This window comes from Dermacentor andersoni, chromosome 1 (genome assembly GCF_023375885.2).
Source record: "Dermacentor andersoni chromosome 1, qqDerAnde1_hic_scaffold, whole genome shotgun sequence".
In the NCBI taxonomy this organism is placed as follows: Eukaryota; Metazoa; Arthropoda; class Arachnida; order Ixodida; family Ixodidae; genus Dermacentor; species Dermacentor andersoni.
The window spans coordinates 316,358,853-316,367,705 of NC_092814.1; the positions used below are offsets into that span (position 1 = coordinate 316,358,853).

An 8,853-nucleotide genomic window follows, 5' to 3' on the forward strand; every position below is an offset into this window, starting at 1 on the left:
TATTGTGAGCGCAACACATGCCTGACTTTCAACTTCATGATAATGATAGCAACTTTATTGTACAGCCGGATTAGGAGGCCACTACTCTCCGTCCACGGCACACAGGTCTTGGAGACGGGGGCCGGGACATCGGCGATTAGAAGCAAGCAAAGAGGTCTTGACTCTTTGCGGCTTCTTCCGCCAGGCGTATGACGTGTTGCTGTGGAGTAGGATCCTCGCTCCGCAGCAGGGCTTCCCAGGCTTCTCTACAATTTATGTTTACTTTCGCCCCTGGGGAGCTAGCGCATTCCTCGATTATGTGATCGAGGGTCCCTCTCGCCCCACAGTGTTTGCACTTATCATTTTCTCTATCACGCGTAACATGGTATGCCCAGACCGGGTTTACGAAGTTCTCAGCTTGCAGGCGCCGCCATGCGACCGTGTCTCTATTGTTTAGACTTTTATCCGGTAGTGGCACCAACGTCCTGCGTAGCTGATAATTTTCGGCAATCTCCGTATAATTTTGCAGACGCTCGTCAATGTTCCAGCAGTCGGGCGGTTCCACAGCCACCCTGAAGTAGAGAGCTCGGGCTAACTCGTCGGCCGCCTCGTTGCCAGGAACGGACGTGTGTCGGACGTTCCTGGCAACGAACGGACGTGTGTCGTCCGCCGCCAAGGTCTGTCAGTGGTGGCGCTGGCTAACGCTTCCAGGGTTCTACTAGGACACATAAATACCCAAGAAAGTTGATGGGGAAACGGAGCCGCGGTGACTCAATTCGTAGAGCATTGCACGCGAAATGCGAAGGTCGGGGTTCGGTTCCCACCTGCGGCAAGCAGTTTTTTCATCCACTTTAATTTCCATTAATTTATCGTTTCTGTATTTCATTTATTAAGCTATATATATATATATATATGTGTGTGTGTGTGTGTGTGTGTGTGTGTGTGTGTGTGTGTGTGTGTGTGTGTGTGTGTGTGTGTGTGTGTGTGTGTGTGTGTGTGTGTGTGTGTGTGTTGTGTGTGTGTATATACCGAATATGAAGGTGTTCTTCGCACACACATGTACGCCTGTGCGTATGTGGGTGTGTTTGTGGGCACGCAGACAGGCCTGTGTAAACCATGTAACCCAAGTCCCACTAAATCCTTAGAACTTATCTATACATTCTTAAATACCATCAGTGCGCGTCGTCAGTGCATTTTTAAATAAATATCCGTTTAGATATAAGGAAATAAAATAGGTACCTGACAAGCACGCATAAGAGCCGCTATATAAGGTCATGCAGTATGGATGTAGTTCTTTTTACACGGAAATGTACAATTTGGTGCAGTGAAAGGCTGGCGAGACGTCGCCTTCCAGATATTGGACCGCTGCCCGCTTGATAACGATCCTGCTGATGTATCACCCGACACTTCATGGCGACATGGATCTTTGTAGTTCATTGGAACAGAGAGGCATAGGCCAGCCCGACTGCTGTCGTCTGCTCAAAAGTTGTTACCCACACGGAATAGTATTCGTGCACTTTCCTTTAACACGGTTGGCTACAACAGGACTGATGCGACGATTATGCGCTCGGTTTATTATGTGTATTTTACTTCCCAGCACCACACTTGTTCGAGCAGCCTACGTGATTTTCGTATCAATGGTGGTACATGATTTTATTCGCCATTGTTTTTTTTTTCTTAGTATGTCATCGTATGGACGTCCTCCTTCGCATCATAGACATGACTGTCGTCCGTCGTACTCATACGTTCGCCCCCACTGTAAGCTGCAGGATGAGCGAAACTCCGGTCACCGAAATTATATATACGTTACTTCGATTTAGTGTTGAATTGAAACTGTGTGCAATATAATAGAAGGCTGAGGCCAACAGCAGAGGACACGACAGCGAATTTCGAAACAGCCACAAGTTTCGATAGTTACAAGCGTGGAAGCGTTTATTCATTGTTTCATCTCACTTGGAGAGTCGTAGCCCCAAAATTGTTTTGAAAAATAACGATACGCAGCCCTATGAGAGTGGGAAAGCTGGAACTAGAAGAAAAAAATTTATATATGCTCAAAACACACCAATTACTAACTTGACCGTCGTCATTGACGGTCGCCAGACACTTCTATCTGATACCACTCAATAGTGTATCATGACAAGGATGAAAAGTAAGGCTATTGCGCGTAGACAGCACATCATTATTGTTACTGTCTTTCATAGCAGCGCTTGCCCAATATAGTTATTCACTAATACTGCTGAATGCACTGTGAGATGGCAAATATCAGCGTGCGACAAAGTTAAAAACACGCGCTATTCCCGGCTATCAGCTTTTGCTTATAGGCAACCGGCCGCAACATTACGTTCCATTGCTTAGCCGCGTCAGCTCAAGCGGCACAGATAAATATCATTATGTTCGTAAGACTGCTAACCACCTATCGTAGAAATTTCTTCTCACGTCCGCAACTGCGACGGCTGTTTGTTTTGTGAATCCACTGACGCTTACTTTATGCACAAGCACTGGAAGTTCACACTTGTGCTACATACCATTACATATGAGCATTTAGTTAGCATTTAGTCGACTACAGCGCTCGTCTCTGCAGCGGCGCGCATCGCAAGCTTGCTGATCTTCCGTGCGGTTTTAGCTTTGTGAATACTTTTTTCACAGCGAAGCTGTGCATGGCTAGGTTCTGGAAAAAATTGCGTGCGTTTATCGAGCCGTGTAGATCGAGAATTTCTGCCCGTATGTGGATTGATCCCGAAGATAGTGCAATATCGGGCCGATCCGCGGCGGAGGTGAAGCAGGCTTTAAGCACTCCGCCATCTTACAAAATAAGTTTAATATCTCTGGCCCGAATACAGCCCGTATCGGATATTAAACTGACAAAAACAGGTACTACACTTTAACACGCGTCGGCCATGTCTACGTTCGCATCGCCCTCTCTTTGTCGGCGTTCGAAGCGCTTGCGTATCTCCTTTCCTTTCCTTTCGCTTTCGCGTGGTGGCGGTCCCGTGTGCTGCCCACCAGGACCACGAAGCGAAATGAAATGCGAACCGTCCATGTGGCTTCAATCCCACAAACTTGAAATGTTTCACCGGAGTAGCGGCCAGGTTTCAGAAGGGGTTTGTGGGCAAGTATTTTGTCTGGCCTGTGTTGTGTATGACCGCTTGTGGTTTTCGAGTGACCTCACAACCATTACTGCACTCCAGGACGTCGACTAAGACACGATACTCTTGGCTACGGTGAAGCAGTGTGTGCCCTCGGAGTGCGGTGAGGTGCGTGTTTGCTGCACGTGCCGGGATACGTTAGCAAAAAAGGCGTCGTGCCACGTTTTTGAACAATACATGGGTATGTATACCCGTTAAAACGAACGTTTGGGCGAGTTGGTATGCCATTTTAAACACAACAGCGCGTATTTTTACAGGGACAAGGAGGGAGACGCGGCACGGACGAGCGCTGACTTGCAACTGAAGCTTATTGCTTGGAACGAAGAATATATAGCGATTTCGTCCAAAGAACTGGCATTCTTAGCGGGGGGGATAAGATGATTACAGTTATCTCCCTTGTTCAGTGCGGCATGTATGATTGACCGTGAATCTACGAACGTTTTCTTTTTTTGTTCCTCTGTCGTTTGGAGCTGTTATATATTCTTCGTTCCAAGTACTAAACTTCAGTTGCAAATTTGCGCTCGTCCCTGTCGTGTCTCCCTCCTTCTCCTTGTCAAAATACGCGCGGTTCTGTTTAATATGCATACCTCCCGGTGCCTCATCATTTTCCGGGGCTCAATATCATCGAGGAGTGACTAACCGCGACTCGCCTTCCATTCATGTGCATACGGCGTTTGACTCGCGGCAATGGACAGTTCGCCATTAAGGGGCCCACGTACACAGCTTCGCTGGTCATCAAGCTTCACAGAGTGGAATAACACTGATTTTTTTGTAAGATTTTCCCTGCGTAAGACTTGTCGTAATTTCGCTCAGTGAATTCCGCCTCAGTTCTATAAGCAACTCACAATAACACTGTGATATATCACGTAACAGCAGATCATGTGTATTTATTACGTAAAGGTATTTGTGTATGTGTTCATAGTGCAGGGTTGACAAAATATTCTAATTTGTTTGCATTGCCCACGAATAATTCTATATTTTCAGAATTTAAATAATTTGCATTTACAAATTTTTACATGTATTTTTAATACAATTTTTCCCATTGATAACTTCGAAGGATCCTTTTCTAGTTATTGCTCATGTTTCACAACAGATGTATGTATTCACTTTCGTCTCTAAGCTCTGTAGAGCGCTGCATAGCTCAACCGTTTGTCACTGTCAATATGCAATAGAACCTATCTGTACTCTCAGTGGTAATATCTGACGACAATGAACCCGCACTGCACATTTGTAAAATTGCTATCAAGCAGAACTTACATTATTGACTTACAAATTTTAAAAGAAATCCGGCGCTTTGGGTGCCTGCAGAATTATTTAATTATGAGACTCACCATAGTGGGGTACACCGGATTAATTCTGACTTGCTGCTTTCTTAACGCGCACCCAATGTACAGTAAACGAGGGTTTTCTTTGTAATTTTTAACGTTATTTTTTGTTTGCATTTCACCACAATCAGATTGTGGCCGCTTGCTTGTAGAAAATAGCGCGATGGCCACTGGGACTACATTCGAGATGTAACGTTATCGAAGCTAATTAGACGAAGCGTCGCCCGTTGTTAGTAGCGGAGAAACGAAGCGAGATGATATCAGGTTAAAATAAAGGAAGTGTTAAAAAAATTTTGCTGGAGTGGAGATGCCGTCTCAAAGGTGAAGCCGAACTGCTCCCATCTTACCATGGGTGGGAATTAACGTTAGCGAACAGCGGGGAATATACAAAGCGCTTTCTTCTTACTCCGTGCTATTTTGGGTGCATAATTTAGGCGTACAGATCTCGTTCGACGTCTTTCCTTCTTTCACTGGCTTCTGAAAGAAGCCTAACCTTTGTTTTTTCTGCACATTTGATGGCACATCATGATATCAATACGCAGCCAAAGGTAACATTTTAGGCAATAACTTAGATTATTTATCTTCAAATGCCCCGGGCATTTGCAATAACTTACCAAAAGGACGTGAGCTTCGAGACGTTTCAGCTGTCATGACCCTCTTTCAGAGTAGAGGTGTAGGCAAACTCAAGCTTCACCTGTTCTGGTAAGAACATACAGGGGCTGCCCCTCCAGCTTATTTTAAATGCATAAGCTTTTCTCTGGTCACCCACCTAGAACCCTGTCCGTCCCTCCCTGCTTCGCGTAGGACGATCGCTTTCAAGATAGAACCAGCCAGCTGTGGAAGACGGCGACGACGTCTCTCTGACCACGTGACGTGTACAATAAGGCAGGCATCAGAACTGTGTAGTAGCCGTCGCTTCGAATCGGAACGTCATCAGCGCACCTGGCGCCGCCACCTACAGCAGTTTGCTTGCCCCATCAGTTCACGTCGCGCCGCTTCCGCAGCACTTCGTGTCACCGCAGCGCTGTCGCATTTACCGTAACGGCGCCAAGTCGACCGCTGCCGCTTAGTGAGGAAGAACGGAAACTCAGGAATTCAGAGTATCAGCGTGAATACAGATTATGCCAGAAACAAATGAACGACGCTGCGCAGAGCGGAAAACTAAAGCAACACGCTTCCGAACGCAACAAACAAAAGGAACGACGCCGTGCTGACGCCGCCCGATACTAAGGATCCAGGGAAACCTGCACACATTTCCTTAATTTCCTACATCTCACTCGTCATTTCGCCCCACGTCCGCATCCGCTGTGGGCTCTCTGTAACACGAGTGAACATTGTTTCTACTCGCCTCTTCTATGTCGTCTCGTGCAGGTCTCGCTTATCAGCTCGGTGTTGAAACCGCGCTTCTCCGTTTCACCATTCTTTCACGGTCATTCTCGCAATTCTACCAAGCCCCATCGCATGGCCACTCAATACCACGTCGTTACACCGAAATGTCTAAACATCATTCACATAACTTCTTAGACATTCTACGTACAATGTTTTTAAAACCTACTTGTTTAATATGGATATGTGGAATTGTCCAATATGTACAGCTATCGTACAACAGCAGCTGAAACGCCGGTGGAAGCACCTGTGCTCGTGTCGATTGACTTCGCGGTGCACGAGGAAAGAACGCGCCTGATTCGCAGCGGGCGCTCGTGCAAGATTTTCGTTCCCTTCCAGCGTTTTCTTTTTTCTGCGTGCGCGCGTTCGCGCTCTTACTTTTGTTTGAAGAAAGAGGAAGTTGCAGACACCATGAAAACTAGTCTTTGAGCATCTGCATAAAGCGGAGCCCGACTTCTCGTTTTCTCGTGGCCTACGGGAACGCTAATACATAACTATGTTGCGGTCCTGCTTTAAGAGACCTTCTGAACAGCCCCTGGCTGTTTCGGATGGAATCTTCCTCTCTCTATTGTGGAAGTGGCAGTCTGGCCCCTTATTATCCATCGGGACCACTGCCACGATTTTTTGAGAGATGGCTCCGACGACGCGGCCCCGACGCTGCGCTGTCGGTAGTCCCGGCATTGCACTCTCGCCGGGACGAAAGGCCCTCCGTAAGGAATGCCAAAAACAGACCGACCAGCACAGTCCGCCTGCCTGGCTTTGTCAGGCATTGCGTGATTTCAAGGCGTCCGCACTTTTCTGCATCTTCAATGTCGCAGGGCTGCATTGTGGCTTGTGGTGTGTGGTTGCATCGCATCAATAAACAATGATAAATACGCACTGTCGGGAGGATCTGCAGCGAATATGCGAGTAAAGGTGAGAGTAGCCTTTACTGTAGTTAATTAGTGACGGTGGCACCAGATGCGTAGAGCAAATGAAAAAGGTGTGTAGTTGGTGCAATAGCGACAGGTACAGTGTACTTTACAGGGATGTAGTTGGGAAGAAAAAGACTTGCAATTGCTTCATGCCAGTCACACCATTTACTAGCTTGGTATAACTGCAGTTGGTGCAGCAAAACAGTTTATTTTTAGCATATAACAATGTTTCTATATCCTATAAGATATATATAGGACCCACTCTGGATTATGTCAGTTCTGGCGCGATAAATGACTTGTAGGCTATAAACACCGTATCTGGCGGTGCTAACTGTGTTTGTAATTGGTAGCTGCCACCCATTAGTAATAGTGATTACCTTGTTTGCTCAGTAATATATCCAAGTCTACTTTCATGCCAACTGCAGTTATACCAAGGTAGTATATAGTGTGACCAGCAAGTAGTAATTACAAGAATTCTTTTTTTTAGCTTTTACGTCATGAATAAGATCTCTGTAATGTACACTGTACCTGGTGCCATTGTACGAACTACCCGCCTTCTTTGTTTGCTCTACGCGTATAGTGCCACCGTCACCTACACGCTTGATGTTTAAAAGAACAATAATGAAAAAGAAATGCCTTGAGCTCCCAATCTGCGTAGTTGGTTATGATCTAGCGCATCCTTTACTGCAGGCAGGTAATCTTGGTAGAGAACCAATGTGCTGCTTATAGGTTGTATGCGGTATAAGATATGCAATCGTTTATATCTTTATGTGTGTTTGTTGGGGGAGTTAAGTAGGGTCATTAGGTGAACTAGCAGAGGCGATGTATAACAGAAAGTTTGGTGACCAGTGTATCAGCGTTCCGTCATTGTCTCTTCACGAGAGTGAGTTTAGTTTCCTGGCTGATAGCATACGATTAGGTTTGGTTTCTATCTCATGGCACCTCACCTGCGTATGTTCTTGTTCACATACCTGAGGCTATATAAGTGAAGCATCGGGGGACATAAAAATTAATTGCGATTGTGCGCCTGTCCGTTGTCTTTTGTTCTGTTGTCCGTGTCCTATATTTTGCGCCTAAAACCGCTTCTAAAAGAACCTTTTGATTTTTACTTACAGATTTTGCGCTTTGACATGACTCGAAGCAAGCTAAAAATGTCAATACCGATAAGGAATTTTCACTCAGAACTCAAAGCTAACATAGACGGCAGAATGTCCCAACAAACTAAATTTTCTAGCCATTTTCCAGTCTCTGAAAGACAAAGTTATCTGACACTTCATACCTACAGCTAATAGTTGCTCAAGCTTTGTTCTGTGGGCTCCTACAACCATCGGCGGTACAAAACATGGTATAAAGGAGTTACTTATAACTGCGTCAATCTCACAGAAGCGGTACATGAAATCTGAGCTAAAAATTACGCTTGCGCACGATTTCGTCGTCAGTGTTCTTAAGCTGAATAAATTAGATAAGTCTTGTTTCTTCATTTCAGTCTAGGCAGCAGACGTGGACAAAGTAAACTGTGAACAACAGGTGCAGCTTAACTAATACGAACATCACGCCCGCTATTACAAGTACATCATCGGTGGAACAAGGACTAGTTACCATCTTGAAGAATGAACCGAACGACACTGCTCTTATATGTCACTCAGGTTTGGGCACGAACTTGGTGCCCCTGCAACACTCTTGTGTCCGTGGAAAACGGGTATCTGCTAAACAACTTCGTAAAAGACTTGCGCCCACCTGTTGCCCTTGAGAACTGTGAAACTTGGCAGAACTTCAAATCCTGGTTTTCGAACACCGTAGAGCCGCTGATATCATGCCACCATTTAGCCATCTTCGTCCAGTGTCTCTTTGGCTTGCTTTCCTGCGTCTTCCTTTTCTCGACGCCCTACTATCTTCTGTCTTATCTCTCCCATCTTCGCAATTGGCACGATAGCTTCAGCAGGTCATCCGCGAGCCGACCAGCAGTATCGGTCAGCAAGCGGCTAGGGGCAGCGCATACGTAAGGGTGAAGGACGCACGCTGCAAGCGATTTGCCGCGCCGTGACTGATTTAGGATTCACGTAAATAGGAGACAAGTGTGCTTTCCCGTCCGCTCAACTTCTT

The 8,853-nt window shown here is 46.0% G+C and overlaps 1 pseudogene; it reads right to left on the bottom strand.

Moving 5' to 3' along the window:
• Positions 1-2,699: 2,699 nt before the first annotated feature.
• LOC126548659 (U2 spliceosomal RNA) lies at positions 2,700-2,878 on the bottom strand (annotated as a pseudogene).
• Positions 2,879-8,853: the final 5,975 nt, after the last annotated feature.